Source organism: Numida meleagris, chromosome 5, assembly GCF_002078875.1.
Source record: "Numida meleagris isolate 19003 breed g44 Domestic line chromosome 5, NumMel1.0, whole genome shotgun sequence".
Classification (NCBI taxonomy): Eukaryota; Metazoa; Chordata; class Aves; order Galliformes; family Numididae; genus Numida; species Numida meleagris.
In genome coordinates this window covers 29,759,330-29,780,593 of record NC_034413.1, presented here as the reverse complement: position 1 = coordinate 29,780,593, position 21,264 = coordinate 29,759,330, and the positions used below count along the sequence as shown (strand labels likewise).

The 21,264-nt window shown below is 44.2% G+C and overlaps 1 long non-coding RNA gene across 1 annotated transcript; it reads right to left on the bottom strand.

Moving 5' to 3' along the window:
• Nucleotides 264-12,499, bottom strand: LOC110400034. The gene is made up of 3 exons (XR_002439552.1): nt 11,210-12,499; nt 7,579-7,759; nt 264-797 (listed from the first exon to the last, which is right to left on the bottom strand). It is a non-coding gene; the product is annotated as an uncharacterized LOC110400034 (long non-coding RNA).

Genomic DNA, 21,264 nt, shown 5'->3' with positions numbered 1-21,264 from the left:
ATTTGTAACATGCAGTAGCTGCCAAGCATCTTTTATATAGTCACAGTCTAGTGACTGAAGGATCCACTAATTAAGAAGCCCTTAATTAGGCTTTTAAATGATAAACTGTAATAGCTCTAGTGCAGCTGTTGTAAACTATAGAGTAAATTATACCCAGTTGAAAGAGGCTTTAATTATGTATTTATATAACGGACTTTGAAAGATAAAAGAATTTTTAGTGTCTGCAATTAAAGAAAAAAGAGAGTAACAATAGAGCTCTTAAACCAATGAAAGCAAGGAAATTCAAAATTAATCTGCAAAGTTGCACTGGTAGTTTGTTTTATGCTCATGGCATTCTAATTTTTGGGGTTTGTTTTTATTCTTTTTGTTTTCATAATGGATGAGATAAAGAATTATTGTCAGCCAGGAGTTTATGTCCCCTGCTCTCAATCTCCTAGCTTTCATAGGTCCATGTACAGCCTTAGTGATACTTCAGGAAACGTTCCTTGGTTTCATTTTTGCAGAAATTCCAGCAAGAAGATTGTTATCAACCACTTTTTCTCCTTGCATCCTGGTTTACAGAATGGTTAGTTGTACATATGCCTTTGTGAAGTCAGCAGGAGCTCAAAAATTGGTTATTCCGGCCCTGGAGACCTTGTTCAGTCCAAATTTAGCCTGCGCATTGTGGTGCAGTTTTGGCCTCCATCCACCATGCTGTGTTTACCAGGTGAAGTAGAAGTTTGGACGTACCCGGAACTATTCAGCTACTTGGAGTTGGTGCTGTGGGCTCCCTTTTTGTGGGGTTCAGTCCTCCTCCACTGAAATAGAAAAGAATTAAGCCTTTGCTCACATTTAGGTCTGGATCAGACTCCAGTCTACCTACCCATTAGACATGAGCACTGCTGCTCTGCCCACAGCCCTGCCTGACACTGCCCCTCTTGATAACCTCACCAGTAGTCGCCAAACTCGCATGTTCTCCCTGCTTCCTGGTTTACTGGACCCTGCTTGCTTCCCTTCCTTGCCACCTCTGATCACAAATAACATTGATGCACAGCAGTGAATAAACACTTCTTTACAGAGAAAAATAAAACCGTCTCTGATGCGCCATCCGTTGCCTGATGGGTTTGCTGATCTGTTGCCAGTTCTTTTCATTTCTTAGATTACTGCTCCTCAGGACAAGAGCTGTGTCTTTAGTGCCTGTGTGCCTCCACCAGGTAGAAGATACGTACATTAGACTGCAAGACTGCAATGTGCAGAGAGCTCAGCTCCTTTAGCTGCTCTCTGGGACTGGTCTGCACAGCTGTAGGACTTAGCAGCCCGAGACAGCTATACAAGGTATTGCTTTTTGCTTATTCCAGCCACATCCGAGCATTTTTATCAGGAAATATCACAGCAAGGAAAATAAGGAATACCATTCTCGTAGTTAATTTTTATGGCTGATTAATTAGCCCAAAGAGTATTAAATTGTGCTAATGTAGTTTGCCTCTTCGATGCTGTCTTTTGACTTCAATGGAACCTAATACGTGCTTAAAGTTAACTACATGCCTAAGTGCTGTGGTGAATCGGGGCCTAGGGCATTAATTAGAACTTGGCTCAGATTTACTTTCAAGGCTTTTTTCTCCTTTTTTTTTTTAACTCTTCAGAGCTCAGCAGTTTAATTGGTATGCAGATGTTCCCCTTTATTGCTGGTAGAAGCCTCTGTCACTGTTTTGAAGGTACTCAGACATCAAGGCTGGTACAGTGGGCAGGAAGAAACCCCCCCTGAAGGCTTTCAAGCTTTGTGGGAAATAATGATGTATGAGACAGGGATTCCTTTGGAACCTGAAGGGAACATGACAGATAGAATAATATGGGAGGAAAACATTGTCTTCACAATTGAGACTGATGGTCTCATCTTGTCTCCTTGTTATTGTTACCAACCAAGACTGAGATGAGCTTTCTTACGAAGAACTTCATTTCATGGCAGGTTCTATATGTTGGACGCACTGCGCTCAGTGGTAGCTTTCCATCCAAGGTACAGATATTGACAGGCTCTGAGGAACTCTTTGGGATGGTGCTTTAGCTTAAAACCTAAAATTCCTTCCAGCATTCAGATGCATTTTGTCAGGAGTGACAGTTGCAATTTGATAATCTTTTACCACTTTGCCTGTCTATCTCAAACAGCTAGCTGGAGGGGAGAAACCCGGAGTTGCTGGGCACAGGAGTGTCAGCTTTATGAGTCAGCTTTTCTCACACTTTATTAATTTCACTTTCCAGTGGTTAGTGCATGTTTGGAAGAGACAACTGATTTGTACGGCTCTGTGTAGGATGGAGCAAAGCTGGAACTAAAGGAGTGCAAGTTGACAGCAGTGCAATAGCTCTAATTGACAGATACCAAAGGCACTATTTAAAGCAACTTTTCTTCTGCTGTTCAAGTTAAAAATGGCCCTCAATTTGTCCTCAGATTCCCATGTTAAAAAGAAATGTTTGCATGTACATTAATTTAAAACGGATTAGCTGGAATATCGAGTGCTCCTTTTATGTACTTGCATTTTCAAGTTAGATGATCCAAAATGCTTCTGTGCAAGGTACAGGAAGATGACTGTTTCTTAACTCCTCCAGAGTAAAAGCTGTCTTTCAAGGGATACTTTGCACATGTGAGATTTGCGCTAGTGTTTTTTGGCACTCACAATTTCATCAGAAATGCATTTCAGCTAATGGGAGGCAGAAGGAGTAATACACATGCTGCATGTTGTGGGTGCAAAAAAGCATTGGAAGGTCTAGGAAAATATGCCTTACTGGATGCGAGCAGGACAAATTAGGAAATACCAGATTCCTTTTACAACTGGCTGTTACTCTTTACATTTCTGGAGAACTGGGATCTTGCTGTTAATCTTACAAAAATAGATGCTGTGGTGAAGCCTCAGGCATGAATAAAATTGGATGTTAATCTTAAAGCAGATTTTTTACAGCTATGCACTCAGAGCCAGTGAATCCAAATGATTTTGGAAACTCTGTTTGTTACTTATTTAGATCAAAGTGCTGTGGGGAAAGAGGTCAGCGGCCCAGGTACATATTGTAACATTTGAGGGTCCTTAAAGTTGAGCAGATAAGCGCAGCAAACATTAAACATCTCTCACTTCACACAAATAATAGGCAGAGCTGAAAAAAGCCTGCTGACAAGAGGAGTGGGTGTTGGTGGGTGACTTGCTGCAGTTTTAGAGCTGTTAAGTGTAGGTTTTTTAGCATTTTCATTATTTAAAAGTAGAGCGGTAGTTTCTTCACTCCCTCTGAAAAGTTACTAATTTACTCTGAAATACAGGGTAACCCACAATGATTTAACAGATTTGTAATGTGCTTTAGAGTGATTTCAAGTAACAGACGCCCTCCTTCTCGCCAAGCTTCCCACTGTCTCAGCTCTGCCTCCGCTCCTTTCTCTGTGTACATCTGCACCAAAATGCAAAGCAGGGGCTGCCCCATGTGTGACTTTCATCTGCCTCGCTCCAGTGTCAACATGCTGGGCAGCTTTGACCGCTCATGCCCGTGCAGGTTTGCCTTATTCCCAGTGTTCAGAAAGAAGAGGCTGAGTGAATGACATTTGGATGCTGGAAATCCCACCACAGAGCATGGCATGGCTCAAAAGCACCTGCCACTCTGATAGTACCACTGCAAGCAGACAGTCCTTCCTAGTGTGCAGACCTTTTGCCTAGTGCATGGGAAGTCCCAGTGGAGCATGGCGTCGAACCATGATTAAGGTCCCAAGTGTGCTCCGGGAACCCAGGCAGTATCATCGTCTGCACACCTCTCTGTCTGATTCAGAGAAAGCAGCTGAGCTGTGTTCCCAAATGGCTGTCCAATAAGACAGCTTCATGTGGAGATGAGAGGCGGTCGAGACCTTTCTTCTGGCTGTCAAGCTGAACAGGTCTCAGCCAGCTCATGCTCCAGCCAGTTCATGCCTACCTATTGCTTGTGTTCAATAGCCATGCTATGGAAGGATGTTTAAGCCAGAAGCCCCTTAGCATGGTAATATTTGAATATGATGGAGCCTTGCTGAAGAGAAGTCGGCCTTACATTTACTTTGAGCCGTCTCTGGTGGTTTGTGGTTGGGAATTGGGACCTGGGGCTGAAGCCACAATCTCCAGGACCAAACCACAGAATTTACACACTCCTGCCAAGGCCTGCCAATTTGCGTTCCTAGCTAAAGGTCTGTGTCACCGCTGTTTTGTATGTTATTGTCTTTGCTGTTTGAGGGAGGAATCTGTTTTATTCAGTATAGCAATATTGTCTAGCTTAGTTTAATTTTATTAGCTGCTGCTAACGTGTTACTATTCAGTGCTTGTTTAGTATCAATCACCAAGGGCAGAAATACTTGAATGGAAACCTAGATGGAGATGCTTTTTCTTCCTCTATTCCATCCTCATGAGAACCCACTTGCAGTACCACATCCAGCTCTCAGACCCCCATCACAAGAAGCACAAGAACCTGTTAGAGGGGGTCCAGAGGAGGGCTGCGGAAATGATCAGAGGGTTGGAAAGCCTATCCTATGAAGAAAGCCTGAGAGAGCTTGGATTGTTCAGCCTGGAGAAGAGAAGGCTCCAGAGAAACCTTGCTGTAGCTTTTCTTAAAGGAGGCTTATAAGAAAAATGGAGATAGACTTTCTACAAGGGCATGCAGTGATAGGATGAGGGATAAAGATTTTAAACTAAATGCAGACATATTTAGATAAGATATAAGGAAGAAATTCTTTACTCTGTTGGTGGTGAGGTACTGAAACAGGTTGCCCAGAGAAATTATGGATGCCCCATCCCTGGAAATGTTCAAGGCCAGGTTGGATGGGGCTTTGGGCAACCCGGTCTAGTGGGAGCCCTACGGCAGGGGGTTGGTACTAAATGATCTTTTAGGTCTCTTCCAACCCAAACCATTCTATGATTCTATGCTGATGTTCCGGAGTGCTTCAAGGTTTATTTTGCTTTTCTTCCTTTCCCTGATCTAGAAGGCCAGGAGAATGCGTATCCACTCATAATAAATGACTCAAAATGCATGAGACTGAAAGGTCACTGTAAGTTTCTGTTACTCTCCTAGCGTGACTGGTATAAATCACATCTTCTAGCAAACTTTATGGAAGTACGCTTTTGTTACAAGGAGAGATGGTAAGTTAGTGCCACTGACATCCGTTTGGAAGAACGTTTTATTGTGAAACCATTCTTGTTCTAGAGGCTCAGTCAACTGCTTTTGACCTAGGAGCTTACACTGTAGGTAAGTGCGGTCACATGGGGCTGAACAGATCTCAGCCTCAGGGTTTCACACATGTAACTCTCCTCGACTTGAACTGGAGAAGGGCCAGAGTTTGTTCACTCTCACATTCTGTAACTGAGAAAAATGAATTCTCTTCTAGAGAAGCAATAATTCCTTCCTTTTTTCCCAAATAGATGATGACTAAAGAAGGCCTGAGCTGAGTATAGATATCCTTACATTTAATTGAAATGAATGTAGCTCATAACTCTTATTTTAGCAGCAATCTGGAACACTACTGTGAACAGATTTACAAAGTCTGCCTGTTTCTTACCTTGGCATTCTGGTATTTATTCTTGCACTGATACTTGGGAGTTTAATGAAGCAAATGCCGGAAAAGTGAGTAGGTAAAAGGTTGATAGTTTCATATACAAACCTGTTCCTTTTGTGTACTCCATAATTTTCTTTCAGTTCTAAAGTACGATTTTCTCCTTCTGATAGTAAGGAGTGAGGCACTACTTTTTTTTTTTTTTTTTTCTTCGAGCATGTGTGTCATCAGCAGTTATTAACTTTGTTCTAGTTGCAGGGTCCTTTGTTGCTGGATTGAAAAAACCTACTAACTTCAACTATGTGTTCTTAGGCTAGACTCTTAACAAAAACCTTTACTGCATTTATAAAATGAGCAGATTTAATCTGAAAGTCATCGAGAGAAACCAATAAAGAACTTCCTTGATGTGATCTCTGGAGTTACTCTGTGGAACTGTATCGCATGTTTTCAGGTATTGGACATAAGGGCACTTGAAAGGATAAAGGTTAAATGTAGTTGGTAATGAAAACATTATCAGTATTTATAGGTCAGGCAATAATGTCAGTGTATTAATGTGATATGAAATATCTCTTTGATTTCCTAGACAGTGCCTTACTGTATAAAGCTTGCTGCAATAATGTGATCCTTGGTATACATAGTTTAACTTTTAAAATGTGTTAGTAATCTATTTGCCTTGAAATGCCTTATGAAAAGTATACTTATTATAGAACACATACAGTTGCTATCTGCGTAGTACTATCTCTGTTACAGCAACTTAAGCTGAAAGAACATTTGGAAAAAACCTCTTCAGATAATTACAGAATTTTTTTGTTATTGTTGTTGTTAAACTGTTGCTGGAAACATTCATCAACAGTTAGAGATGTAGTCTTTCAACTGGACTTCTTTCACCCAAATTATATACAGATTGAAAGATTCTTCAAGCCTACAGTCATGTCAGGAGTGTGAGGAGTAAGGTATTCGCCTTTCTTTTGATCGGGATATCCTTGGAATAGGTATCTTGTTCATTGAATTGCCTTCCTTGTCATTCATCACCAAGTAACATCTTTGTAGAACTGCAGTAAATGGAAGGAGAGAAAATACTGGAAGGTATTTCTGTAACTGGAACTGGTTTGGGCATAATTTCACCTTTCTGGAAAAGAAATGCTGGTTTTGCTTCTTTGCTTTGCGATCCCTTTTTTCATGCCGTTGTGTACCGGAACAAAAGAATGAAGGTGAGTACTGAGTAAACTGTGAATTCTTTTTGGATCAGACTTCAAGAGTCTGTTCTGACACACATTTTGGTGTTACTTTTTCCTGAGGGACTGTATTCACAAACTCTCAGAACATATTCTTCCAGTACAACTTCACGCAATTTAGTTAACATTTGAATAAATTTTGTACCATCTTATTGTAGTAGACAGAATACTTATTTCTTGAGTAACTGAGCTTAAATTAAATGCTCATTTATGTTGGTCAGATAATAATTAAAATCATAGATTAAAATCAGTGGCTTGCCATTCTATTGCAGAAGTAGGTTGAATGAAAACCTCTGTCAAAAATTAGACCTTAAATACTGAATTAAGATACCAAATAATAGTGTGTCAGGAGTATAGCCTTCTATTCAGGACAATGTTGTGATGCACCTTGCTTGTGGAAGCTCTGGAAACACTGTGAGAGTTGGACAAACATAGTGCAGCCTCAGACTGTAGAGATGTTATCACTTTTTGAGCACTATACGCTCAGAGTCTTGCTTGATGGAAATCTGTCCAGTATTTAGGGGGCTTGATAGTGTGGGAGACAGCATCAGATGCTCTATTAGAATACCTGAACACTGTAGCATGGAGCAGGATATAGCCTCTGTTCCCTTTTGCACCTCTGAAATTGGTGTAACATTAATTAGATTGTAATCAAGTTTAATTTGTGAAGCTCCATAAAACAGAAATGGCTCTACATTGGTGCTAAAACTTATGCCACTTGTATTAAATGCATGAGCAGCAATCAGTATTTGTGAAGACAGTGCTTTCCCAGAAATATTTATATAAAATGTCCAGGTGAAATCTGAGCAGAATTTGGATTGGTACCTGCAAAAATGGTGACCTCTTCCCTTCTAAGTTCAGTTTTCCTCTTGACGATACCCCTTCACCGAGATTCCTCCCCAGGCAGCAGTGGTGAATGGATCTGACCACTTAGGGAATCTGGCCCACTGAATTCCTTTTCTTTCTGTGCAGCTGAATGAAAAGCGTGTCTTTTGAAGAACAGTGACTGAAAGAAATATTAATGACTGCTGGGACATCTACAGAAAAGGATTTAAAAAATTACTACAACAGCGAAGACAAAGAGGCTCTGTTAACTCTTTCCTGTAGGTTGTATATATTAATAGTAACGACTAAAGTTTCGTATTTTTGCAGGGAAACACACAAGGCTTTGAATTGTATTGTTTTAATTGCAGCTAACTGAATGAATTAACTGGAAAATCACACACAGTGCTTTGATTGTCTAACTCTCTGTATGTGAGGCTTTGGGAACAGTTTGTTATTAGAAAAGAACAGCACTAACAAGAAATCAGCCAACATATAACTGCTGGGCTGAGGGACAGTTTGGGGAAAGCTGATATTTATTTATAAATTATTAAATAAAAAGCACATAATATCCAGGTCATCTCTCACTGCCTCCACACTTCAGATATTACTCATCCTTCTAAGCTTCATGTTCTAAGGGACATTGCTTCTTACAACCAACTCAGGAGTAGAAACTGCTCACAGCTAGGAAAGGAGATGCCTGGACCTTTGTTACAATGGCAATTTTGGCTATGAGAGCACACCAAAGGACATAGCTCCTCAGTTCAAGGAAACGAAAGATTCTTGACCAGAGAGCTGCTTTATATGCCTAAAATACTCATGAGCACTTGGAACTCTTTTTAGGTAGCCTAAATACTGGTCAGTGTTTCCTATTGACAGCAGCCATTGATCCAATACCCTAAATAAAAGCTTAAATAAAGCTTAAGAACAGTTTTGGCATTCAGTTTAGTGGGATTCTCAAAAGCATTTCCTTCCTATCAGTTTGGGAAGCTTCTGGTTGTCCCTTGCAGCTTCTGGTTGTCCCTTGTGCTTTCCTCTGCCTGCTTAGTGCTATACGACCTTAGAATCACAGCCACTTTGCAACAGAGGCGAGGAAGATGGTGGCTGGACTCACCAAGAGGCTAGTATGGTATTTCATCCTCAGTTGTTTTGGCTATGAAATATATGTTCCAGCTTCTCTGGGGGATGGAGCTGTGGTTCTTTCAGCATACATTTGTGAGCTTTTCTCTAGAACAAATGTAACTATTATCATTGGCCCAGCTCTTCACAGCTATACAGTTTCCTCTCATTTCCAGTCAAGAGCTAATAAACTGAAATTATTAGGGATTAGCTCTCTGAGGCTTTCTAGCTGTGTGGGAAGAGTATTCTCTCCTCCATCTTTCCTTTAGCAGCAGCAGAGGTGACTTCTGGGGGGACACACAGCCCATCTTCCTTGCCTTGCCACCCTTCTCCAGGGCAGCTGTAGGTGTTGGCAGCTGTGGCACCGACAGTCAGATGCACAGGGCAACCAGTCACCTCTGCTTCAGAGGAGCCAGTTGCAAAGCAGATGCACTGATGCCTAAGCAGTTCCTCACACAGCCATGCAACAAGTGGGTGTGCAAAGTCTGGGCCTCACAAATGAGATGTGCGTCCTGCAGACCAGGAGGCGCTGGGGACAGAGAGGCACACCATTACCGAGGTAGATGGCACTGCCAGACACAGCTTTGGGCTTGCTGACCTGCTATATACAGATGATGTCCGTGCTGTACAAACAAATCATACTGTTAAACCATTCAAATAGTGTTTATGCAACTTTTAACTGGTAGAGGCTTTATTTCATGATTTCATCTACAGGCTTTTTAAAACTTCTGTATCAACATCATTGGGCAGACTTTCTCTCTTCATTTATTCCTGTACAGCCCTGCAGAGTTACAGTGAGGTCCAGCTGAAGTGATATGAAAATTCTATCACTAATATCGGCTTCCTACCTAGTGGGTGCAAGACTGCGTTGTGCCAGAAGGCGCTTGAGAGGTGGAACTGGGCAGACTTTGACTTTGCCTAGCTCTTGCTAAGAATTGCTGAATATCTTTTTAACTGCTTTTTGAAATTTGAAAATATTTTCCTCAAATTAGTTATTTTTCTACAAAAGAATGTAACTGCATTTATGAAAGATCTCGATGTTTACAGTGTATGAGGTCCATATAGTTTCCCCTATGTATGCATGCTGCCTGCATAATTACCAACAGTTGTAACAAAAAATACAATTTTGTAATATGGGCTTTCAACAGTACTCAGAAATTTAGAAAATAGTGAAGCTACACGCAACAAAAGAAAAATTAAAAACAAGAGAGCTTGGAAAATGTTTATGTACTTAGGAAAATAAAATCATTTTTAATCTTGTTCTATTATTCTCTTCCTGATATTAAAATCTGTATAAAGCACTATTGATTTCAATCAGCTCAACATAAGATAATTTAGAACTTTCACCCTGCTGTCCCCAGCTTTGAGGGGATAAATCTCGGCAGCCTTTGGCTGTATTTTACAGAAAGCCTCAATACAACAGTTGCATGCACTGAAAAAGATGTTCTTACTCTGAAGAGTAACTCACCTTCTCCTCTTTTTCCATCAGGACAAGGAAAGTTACAGGGTTAAATGATCCTTGATCATGAAACCAGTTGCACTGGACGCACTCGGAATGCATGTCTGTTCAAACCTTTGTGAGTACACAGTACTTAAAGATAACAGCACGGCATTGCCAAGAAATGCTGTCTGACCGAGTGAGGCCTGTGATTATCGAAGGAAGGGATCTTATTTTTACCTGCTGCGGACAGAGGGTGCATCTCAAAGCAGTATAAACTTAAAGATAGATACAGCATCTGGTTCAGATCATGATACAAAGGAAGATTCAGGTTAATTAGTATTTATTCTAAGTTTATAGTTATTCCTTTTGGCTTGAGCAAACAAGAGTCGGAGCCTCACAGAATTGCTTCTCCTATCCGAGAGATGGTCTCCACGGTGAAACCTTCCTCGGAACAGGAATGTCACTAGGGTTGGGCATTGCTCCTGGGCTCCATCAGCCAAAACGCCACTCATCCCTGGACGGCCCCAGAGCCACTGCCGCACAGCGGCCAAGCCAGTCCCTGCCCGGCCCTGAGCGACGTGGCTGCAGGCCGGAGCCGTCCCGGCTCCTCTGGGCCGTGCTGCCGCACGCCGCCGCCCCGCTGGCGCTGTTCGCTCTCAGTGTTTCCACTGCGGAGAGGGAGATTTCCCACCGCTCCTTGGAGCCTCTCAGTTCCCCTTTTTCACCACCACTTTCTGTAACACCACCACGGCTTTTACCAGCAACCACCAGACAGCTGCAGCACGCCTGTTTATCTTAAACAGAGCTATTTTTGCCACGAGGTCTCTCCAGTGCCTCTGCAGGGGGGAGGGAGGCACCCACCGGGCACGGGACCAGGGCCCTGCCTTCCTGCAGCTCCCGCTCTCATTTTTTACACAGATTTTTCCCTAGGGGTGCTCACGCGGAGCTGAAACATCCCCAGCAAGGTCCCCTGCTTCTCTGGGCGGGGTGGGGGGGAAGAAGCATCCGTTTTGCAGGAAACGCATGCCGTGATCCTGCCCTCCGACACCTGAGCAGGAACTTGCTCTAACCTACCCCGAGCGTAGCTCCGCGGTGCGAGGGCTCGAGGCCTCCCTCCCGCAGCCATCGGGCGCTGCCTTTCCCGCTCTGCAACGCGATTGGTCAGCTCGGCCCGGGGGGCGGGCCGCTGCTACAAACCGTTCCGCAGGCCGGGTGCCTCCTCGCTGGGGCGTGAGGATGTGCGCGTGGTGCGGCTGTGCCTGAGGCCGTGCGGAACTCGAGGCCGTGCTGGTGCGTCATTTGGGACTCTCCCCAGCGCTCTTTTCTGGGAATATCTGCTTTAAACCCTCGACTAGATTGAAATTCGTTTATCTTAAAGTGCTGTTTGTCATAGTCTTTCCTTTCCTGCTCTGTGGAGGTGTTCAGGAGGTGCTTCCTTGCAGGCTGTTCTGTGAGAACGTAGCTGTGTGCTGCCCTGAGCTGTGCTGGTCTTTGCAGGGAGCGTGCTGAGGGGCTGTTAAGTTGAGCACGGCTGAAATCGCCCCCCCACAATCTGTGGTTTTCAATGCAAGGTTACTTGCAGAGGGGAAAAGGACTTCCAAGCTTGGGCATAAGCCAAATTTGTGGTCTTTTTGCCTCAGAAAGACTGAAGTAGGCTCTGGGGATCATTCAGCTCTGGGAGAGATGAGAATATGTACTAACGGGAGTTTACCAGTAGGTTTGTGGGGCGATGCGTTGGTGATTGTTTTGTCACTGTGTCAGTGGTGCATTCTGCAGAGCATCCTCCCTCCCCCACCGTCTGCCCCAGCCTGAGCCAGGAGCAGGTGCTGGGCTCCTGCAGCTCTGCCTCAGCTGTGTGTGCAGTGTCTGTGCAGGAGCCGGAGTGGATGAGGCACTGCTTTTGGCACATAGAAGTCTGAAATTTAAACCACACCACACATACTACTTAGGGCATCTACTCCTGGGCTGCTTCTTCATAAAGAAACTAGTGAAAAAGAGAAGCTGGAATTTGTTTTGTTACTCACTAAATTATGGGAGTTTTATTTTTTATTTCCCGCTGGGCTCACAGTTAAGGCCTATTGGCATGGCTAAATCAGAATTAGATTGAGTGTTTTCCATGTCATATTGAGTATCAGCTGTCTTAGCAATGCAACAATGCACTTGGTTCATCAAGAATTTGCTCGTGTGGACATACAGTCCCTCTATCGACTTTGGTCTGACCACAGGCTGTATATACGGCATCCTTATGCTGCCCTTACACATACCAAGAGATGGGCTTGAGGATCATTAAAATGATTTGAAACTTTGTTTCCCCCTTTTTCTGCTCCTTTCCCTCATTTATTAATGAAAACGTGTAAATTTGTGTTCAATAAATGCTTACAAGTCATCTTTCTGGTTTTTTTGTTTGTTTGTTTCCTTCCAAAAAGAATTGAACAGCACTCAGACTTGCTAGCTGTGTGGTGGAAATGTGGGGATGAGTATGAATCCACAGTGAACTCCTGGCTATATGGCTGCTACTGGTAAGCTCGGAGATTAAGCCTTACGTTGATGTTGTGGAAAGCACAAACCTGAGCAGAAACTTTCTGCTTGTGTTAACTACTTGACAGTACTTTGAGTTCTGTGCTGTGTTCAGGTACAGTCTTTTTCGTTGTTTAAAGGTTCTGCAGGTTCACTGACTGTTTTGGCAGTGTAATGAGACTGGGCGGGCAGATGTGGTAGATAGGGTTAGGCAGATCTGCCACGCTGGAAAGTACTGGAGATGAATTATGGTTGTGAGATGCTGGAGGCAATATTCCAGTGTGTCTTCATTTCTCCTGTGTTTTTGGAAAGGTGAGGCTTGAAGTCCAGAACCTCAAGTCTAGGAGCTTGTGTAACTAATTTTTACACTCTTCTGGTCTGGAGTGATGGTGACCCTCCTCCAGCCTTTGCACTGTCTGAGAGCTCAGAGTACAAGTCTGTTCTAGGGCTGCAAGTGGATATAGTTGTCAGTGTTAATGTTCAAACCGTTATAGCTGGTTTTCAGAGGAAGCCTTTCTTTTAAGATGAAGTGTATACTACATGCTTCTTGGAGCTGTTTTGTCATGGTTTCTACGGGCACAGGAAGGCTATATTGAATGTTGGCAAGTAGATACTAAAGAGGATGTGGCTGAGCTCACATTTTGAAATAGCTCTTCCACTGCATGGATTAGTGTCTACTGCCTTCCTTTTAACCGATGACTTCAGTTGTTCAGGATTGAAGCATAGATCTACACTGCAGGATTGCGAACACATTTCAGAAAGTCCATGAGCTTTCAGCAGTGTTCTACACACAATGCAAATGTCAAAGTATGTGTATTTCTTGAGGTAACACGTCACACTGCACTGCTAGTTTCTGAACTTGTGTAATTACTAGCAGAGCAAATATATACTTAGAAAGAAAATATCTTCCTGAAATGTTGCTGCTGATTTTGATTGAATTTGCCTTGCTATACATGCTCGCTTCTATCGTCGACCTTGTGTAAGGGAGGTGTTCCCTGATAATCAAAAGCTAGCGGGACACAGGGGAGTATCACACTGTTCTTGTGCTCATGTTGCTGGCTGCCCATCAGAGTCTTTCTGACATGGCTGGTTTTGTCAAAGAAAGGGAAATTTACTTTTGAATGTGGCAAAGTCCTGACGTGGGGGGTATCTCTGAAATGCTTTCTGCCTGCAGCAGCTCTCAGGCAGTAAGTACACAAGTATCTGCAACTGGCCTTTCCCCCTCCTTTAGTTTGACCTTTCTGCCATCTTGGTGGGAGGTCTCATTTTTATGTGCATTTTGTGTACTTAGGAATTAAATGTAACTTATCTGTTTTTGGGTTTTGCAGCATTCATGAGATGACTCTTTCCCACTGCACTGAATGCTTTCCTATTCTATGTGAATGATACACACAGTGATGGGCTGTGTATATTATTTTTCACCAGAAATACATTTTCTGTCATGAAAATGACCAATTGTAGAGAAAAAAACTTGCAGACTACTGCAAGTTAGGCAGATTCATGACAGACCAGTAGAATGAATGTGCGCATTGAAATGGTTTACTTTCTGTAGCTCTTCTTATCACGTGATGGTTAAAATTCAGGCTGTCAGCATTGGCACCTCGTTTCCCTGTTGGCCTTTCAAATTCCAAGTGTCTTTGGTGAGCTGCTGAGCTGAGTGCATTGGGGAGAGTGTGCATGATGCTGGTGTCATTGTGATCTGTGATGACAAAAATTGCTTCTCTACCTGCATGCTCGGTGCTTCTAGGAGACCCGTGCCATTTAAGGAGCGGACATGCTGTAGTGGGCTTGCTGAAGTTGTTGACCTTGGCTCTTCAGATATGTGAGGTTACTGGTGTGGGGGTTATTGCTACAAGTAGCAGCCTCCTTCAGCACCTGGGCCTATGCTATTTGGAGGAGGTAGAAGAGAGGAGCTGGAGCACCTGCCATTCACAGCTAGGAGAGCCAGCAGGACAGCCTGTTTCCCTTGGGCATTGCCAGGTACATCAACCAGGAGCAGGCAGGTGCCTCATTTGAAGCACACTGTTTTCTGTCCCCAAGCATCCTGCACCGTATGCTTCTGTCCTCACAGAGGAGGTGGAGAAATACCCAGCTGTGCAGTCTCCCTTTCCTTTTTCCTGGGAAAACGATGGACAAGCAACTCCCATAAAGCTGCTTATGTGCTTTGGTAATTGGGGCCTATCTGTCCAGTCTGTGTATGGAGACCAAAGATCCAAATGCAACTCCAGCCCTCCTGGGGCTTTTGTGTTTCTTTCTGCGGGCTTTCCAGTCTGTTAAACTCACATGGATGCTGTGCTTTTACACTTGGAGGTTGTGATGTGCGGGGTGAAGTGTCAGAACAGTTGTCCTGTAGACTTCTGTAGAGCAGTGAATATTGGATGCACCTCCCTCTCCAAGTCAAGTCGTGTCTCCAAATTCTTTCAGTTCAGAGCCATTTGCCTCAGTAGATCCTTAGCCAGATTGCCTGTTGTGCGGCCCCGATGTTACTATAGGAACAGCTAATGATCTTTGATGAATTTTCTTCACCCAATGCTTAGAGAAGTAGTACTTAAGAAAACATTAAAGAAGCTAAAGAGCAGCAGAGCTACAGAGCAAGCTGCAGGAGCACTGCTGCTGTTGTGCTGGGTCTCCAGGCAGGATGTCCTAAGTGCTGCAGCTGCTTTCCCACCTTACCTTAACTCTCCAAACAAGGGTGGAGAGGAAGCAAGAAGAGCAAGGCATTTCCGCAGAGATTGCAACATGCCATGATAGGCAGATTCCCTCTCCCTGCCCTGTGACAAGCATGGTATAGGCCACAAAGGGCTGTAATCTTTATCGGGGCTTTTTGGGCTTTTTTTTCCCGCAAGAATTCCATCTTTGCAGTAATTTCTCCCTCTCTTGCTGAAGAGAGGGGGACTGACTAATTAACAACTGTTCAGTAGCGGATACTGCTGTGAAAATGATTTCATGGTGATCTAACATGGAATACACTTCTCTTAAAACTCCAGGCAGACACTTTTTAATGTCTGGATGATATGGGCTCTGTTTGGTGCATGAAACCAGCCTACATCGTCCTGAGAAGATGAATCCTACTGCTTGCAAATGGCTGCAATCGATGATACCTGTAGGCATTACTGATGTCCTGCATTAGTAGACACCAGTGTATTAAAGGCAACAATAGCGCTGACTGTATGATAGACTCGGTCATGGTTTTAAGTCAGAGAATGAAAAGCTGAGGTTGGTAGCTACCTGTTTCACTACTCCCAATACAGTTAGGCTGCACTCAACGTTGGTTGTTTTCTTCTCAGTGTGAAATCACATTAACATTAGTCATGCAAAAGGCTATGGTGTTTTGAAATAAATATTTATCAACATATCCTACTGTGGTTTAGTTTTAGTCTCCTGATGTGGTTGACTGGTGTCTCATATGACCATGACATTTGTAAACAGAGCAAAGAGGGTGTGTCGTTACCCTTTAGGTTAGTGTTTTTGTGGTAATTGTCAGATCATGATACTCACATGTCAGACCCTAATGTGCTATTGTAACACTGCAGACAGGAGAGCTGTAAGTTGAGTCCTTGCAGTTGCCAGCTTTTCCAATTGCTTTTAGCCCAGTTTCCAGAGGAATGATTCAGGCATGGAAGTGTAGTGAACCAGTGCCATTTGAGGTGCCTGAGCTCCAGCTGGTGCTGCAGAAGAGCAGTGGTCTCGTAAATGTCCTGTGTCGGTCTTGGTCTCATGCAGATGCTGCAGGTGCCCTTGGGTGTCTAAATCATGTCGGGTGATTTGTTCAGGCAGCCGCCTCTTACCCTAGGTTTCTGCCAGCTGTTTCCCGCAGGTGAAATACCTCTAGGGCACAACCACTGCTGACGCCTCGCAAGGACTCCTTGTGCCTCCCCCAAAGCAGGCACAGCTCAGTCCTCTTGGTTACTCTGTAGCTGCTGCGTCGCTCATTGCAAGCTCAGTAATTTGGGCAGCCTTTAGGAGACAGATTTTTTTTTTTCCCTTGATACCACTTGGGAAAGTTTCCTCACATGTATGGGAAAAACAGATCTTGCCAGTGGATAGGAAAAAACCTTTGTTAAAGCAGTGTAATGAATTAGTCTTTTTGTACGTAATTGAAGGTAATGTATGTGAGTTATACGTGCGGATTCAGGGCTGCTGAAACGGTCATGCATAAGATTCATGAGGAGCTTGGAGGTGTGTGAGCTGCCATGTGGCTAGCTGTGGTGGGCTGAGGGAGGTCGCTGCAAGCGACCATGAAAGCTGCTTGGGCTCTTGTGCTATGTCTCTTGTTTCTGATGATGAAACACATAAAATGTCTCTCTGTGTGCATTATGGTACTTTGTACTGTAGTGTTTTTCTCTGTAGTAATTTCTGCAGCCATGGTTCACAAGGAAAGTAATTTGTGATTGTGGGGAAGTTCTCCTCAGCTGGAGGTGATGTTTGAGAGTTAGCAGGCAGATATCATGGCCGGATGGCAGGCTGAGGCACCAATGAGGACAGTGTTCATACAGTCACTTTGCTCAGTGTGTGCAGTTCTGCCAGGCCCACCTGGAGATGAGGCTGACCAGGACTCTGGGCTGCTCTCAGGTACTTCTCACCAGTGCTGTCCTCTGAGGGGAGAGGCAAGGGCAGTGTGGGAGGGCATGTCCTTCATGTGTGACTGCTTCCTCCTGCTTGTGCCACTGCCCAAGTGCTGATGTGCCCTTATGGGCTGTGGAGGCGTATGAAACTGAGGGCCTGCTCCTGTGAATGCCCAGGCACTAAGTTTAATTCACTGTGGATGGTATTTTCAAAATAAATTCTGTCCCCACTCATCACTCTTTCCGTCCTGCCACCAACTGCTGCAGGCCTTTTCAGTTCATGTGAGTGCTCCTGAGGGTCACCCAAAACCATGCTGCATTAGGGTAAGTGCTGTTTGTGTCTTTCATAGCCTGACAGGCTTTGACGAAAGCCTGCCCAACCACAGCTGCAGGAAGGCTGCAATCGGCCTAGGCTGACATGCTGATTTAAGTTCCTAGATCACTTCGGCTGTTTCAAACAGTCATAAACTGTAAAACTAGAAAACCTCGTGGATTGAACTACCATTTATACAGTCAAGAATGAATGAATAAAACAAAGAAATGTAGGAACTAAAGTCAGTCAGCTTGTTGCCTAGGAGAGAAGGATTTACAGGATGCCAGTGTTCCTGCTGCCTTGAGGAAATGCTCTAATGACAGGCCAGCAAGGCAAGAGAGAGCCGGAGGGCCTCATCACCGTGTCACGCTGATGGCATGGTTCAGACCTCCACTGCAGTGAGTGGGTGGCATCTATCGCCTTCGCTTGTCAAACTCCTGGTCACCAAATAACGAGGTGATTGTTAAGACCCTTCAAAATGTTTTATAGATCCTGCACTCACCCGTGTGTTCATTTTGCATTTGCAAGTCAGGGGAGTTCAGATGAGTTATCATGGGAGGGAGTGCCTCCCAACCCCTGCCGTGCCGCGCAGATGCCTGCACCAGCCGGGAGGTTGGGGCTTGTCAGGCAGCCCCAGCTCTTTTGGTTCACAGAGCATCCTGACGGACCCTCCTGCAGCCCTAGCTGAGCTGGGGCCAACCTAGGCCCTCTCAGCTCCAGGCTGTATGGGTGGAAGGATCAAATGACACCTATGGAGGCTTGCTGCCTGCCTCTCCAAATACACGTGTGCTGCCTGTTCCTTTTGCTGCCTCTTCCAGTCGTCTTTCAGAAAGAACTCCTGAGCTGTAGATCTAAAACTGCCTTTGTATGAGTGCTGAAGGTGTTCTGTGATAGCTGGCATTCATGATATTTAATTTACTGATAGCATCCTGAAGTGAAAAGCATGTGTCTTGTTCTGGTGCTGCTCGGCAGCAGGACAAAATGCAGGAAAAACCTGATGGACACCTGGGAGCGGAGTGTGGCAGGAAGAGCTCTGTTTCCCCTTCCCCTTACATTTTATCCTGAGGAGTGAAGAATTCATACAGTCAGTGTCTTCCATCAGCCCTGCAAAGCTAAAGATAAATGTTAATTGCCAAAGCCTCTCTCAATATGAATGGGAAAGCATCAGACTCTGAAAAATGTGCTTGCTATTTTAGATAAAAACAAATCAATTCTTGGGCTTTTTGAGAATTTAAGCTTCCTTAAGTAAGCAATATATTTTTCAGAAGGAAGAGTTCCTACTAGGAGGTAGTCCAGTAAGTCACAGTAAGAACAGGCAGGATTCCCAGGAGGCCCAGATTGAAATCTTAGTTTTGCCAGCATATCCCAATATATTCCTGAAAAATCAACTAAATCATTTATAAGATGTGAATAATCTTCCACTGTAGTCACAGTGTGTTTTTCTGATAAACCCAGAGTGGTGACAGGTTTGTAACACCAGGAATAAAATTCACCTTGCTGATGGAGTAATGCGGTAGCTAATTAGGTAAAACGTTTTAGTGGTGTCTTTGAAGAAGGGAAAAGGTAGGGGCTGTCAGTTCCCTGACTGTCCAAAATCACTGAGTGCTGTATCATGTCTCAAAAGAAACAATAGCTGAAATGGCCCTGTAGCTTATTGGCATTGAGTGAAAGGATGGTGCTGTCCTCATTCTTAATTTATCTGTCTTCAGTGAACTGAGAGCTGACCGAGGCACTGACTGATACGCACTCGTGCTGTACAGGGAGATCTGGGTTACTGTGGGACTTCTTCCTGCCAGGGTGAGTGGGACACTGGAAGTAAAGCATAGGGAAGGTCCCAAAGAAGCACTTCTCTTCAAAGAAACAAACAAAAACCAAAACAAAAGAAACCAAAGTTTCTGTCATTTTTTTTGTGTGACAGTGAGGCAGCCTTAGTTAGCATTTGTTTCATGGAAACCTCTGCAGTTGATCAGGACAGGAGATGAGTAAGATCATACTCGCTTATGAAAGCACCTTCTTCCAGAGACCACTGCTTGCTCCTGATCTGCTGCTAATTAGTCTCCGCCCTGTGATACTGAGTCATTATATTCTTCGCTCTTTTCCGTGGCTGCTTTTTGGTGTGGAAACTGAGACAAATATTGCCCCTCTGCTGGAAACCATCATCATGTCATCTTCATCGTCAGTACCTGTAAGCCCAGATGAGAAGGGAATAGATTTATTTTTAGTTTGGATAATGATCTCTAACAGAAATGCTTTGAAGATCTGCCACGCTATATGTTATTGTGGTGCACCGCTCATAGCCTCTGACTTTTTTCTGTAATGTCAAAAATGATTTTATTTCTTAAAACGGAAAAGCTACTAAGCAACCTTTAAAGCTACTGTCGGGCAAAGGTGGTGAGGCTCTACACTTCAAGTTCATCAGCATTTCGTTTGACTCCAGGTGCATCTGTGCTTGGCGTGAGGTGCAGTCATTGCCTTCAGCCCTACAGCTGCCTTGCATTTCCTCATTCAGTGTGCCACTGGATTAAATGCCCTGCCCACCTGCCTCGTGTGGCAAGTTTGGCTGGGCTTTGTGTTATCAGTAGAGGAAGAAAGAGACTGCTTATAGGGGTCACTGGTGTCTTTCACTGGTATGACTCGCTTCCTTCATTTGGCAGGCATTACTTGTGCTGGGCTATTCCGGAGAATGTGAACTTCTCCTGAACTGTGCTCAATGGAGGCTGGTTCAGGCTTGGTGCTGTGACTCAGATAAGCTGGAGAGAGACCCTTGGGACTTATGGAAGTAATTAGCTTAAGATGACTGAGATGGAAAGTTGCTAGCATTGTGGGTTAGTGCAGCAGATGCGTGCGGTCATCCCATTATGCCTTAATCCCCAAAGGGGGCAGGAGCCCCCTGCCAGTGTCTGCTGGAATGGGTAGTGGCCATGCCTGTGCAATGGGACAAAACTGAAGTGAGTAAAAACTGTAGTTAACAAAGAGCTGGACTCAGCTAGCGGTTCCTCAAGTGTCTGTGTCCCATGCTGTGCTGCCTCTTCTCATGTTCACTTCTGAATGCCAGTACCTGCCATTTCTTCAGCACAATGGGGCTAGGTGGCACCTCGCCTTTCCGGAACAGCTCATCAGCTCAACTATGTGATTTGCTTCAGTGGCCAGCATGTGCCTTGGGTTGGCAGCTGGGAATCCTGCGGTGCTCTAAGTGCTCAGCTTTTGGTAAAGAATGAAAAAGACAGACATGGCTGGGCCTGCTGGGTCTGGACAAGGCAGGGAGTGTAAGGATGCTCGTCTCAGGGCTGAGAGGAGGCTGACAAGCCCTTTGAGTTCAGCATGCCTTGCCTCCAACAGCAAAAACATCTGTTTCATCTCTTCGCTGTGTTCCTGTGGGAATTAGGATGGCCGTTCCAAGTAATTCCACCCACTGCATGTGTACTGCACTCGGCAAATCTGATGCTGACTATCTGAAAAGGCCACATAGATGGTTGCAACTGTCAATGACTCATTTGATAGAAGGATAAGGAGATCACAGTAGAACAATTTTTCTGTGGCGCAACAGTTGCAAGAGCTGGAGTAGCCCAAGCACCCATAACACCGTGAGGACTGGAGGCTTCTGCTTTCTCTGTGTCTTTCTCTTAAGCATCTGTAGCAATAAAAACAAAGATGTAGGAAGAGGAAGAAGAGAATGTCTGAAATGTTTAAAAATAAAGGCAGATTTTTTTTTTAACAAAGCTTGATGAAACAGT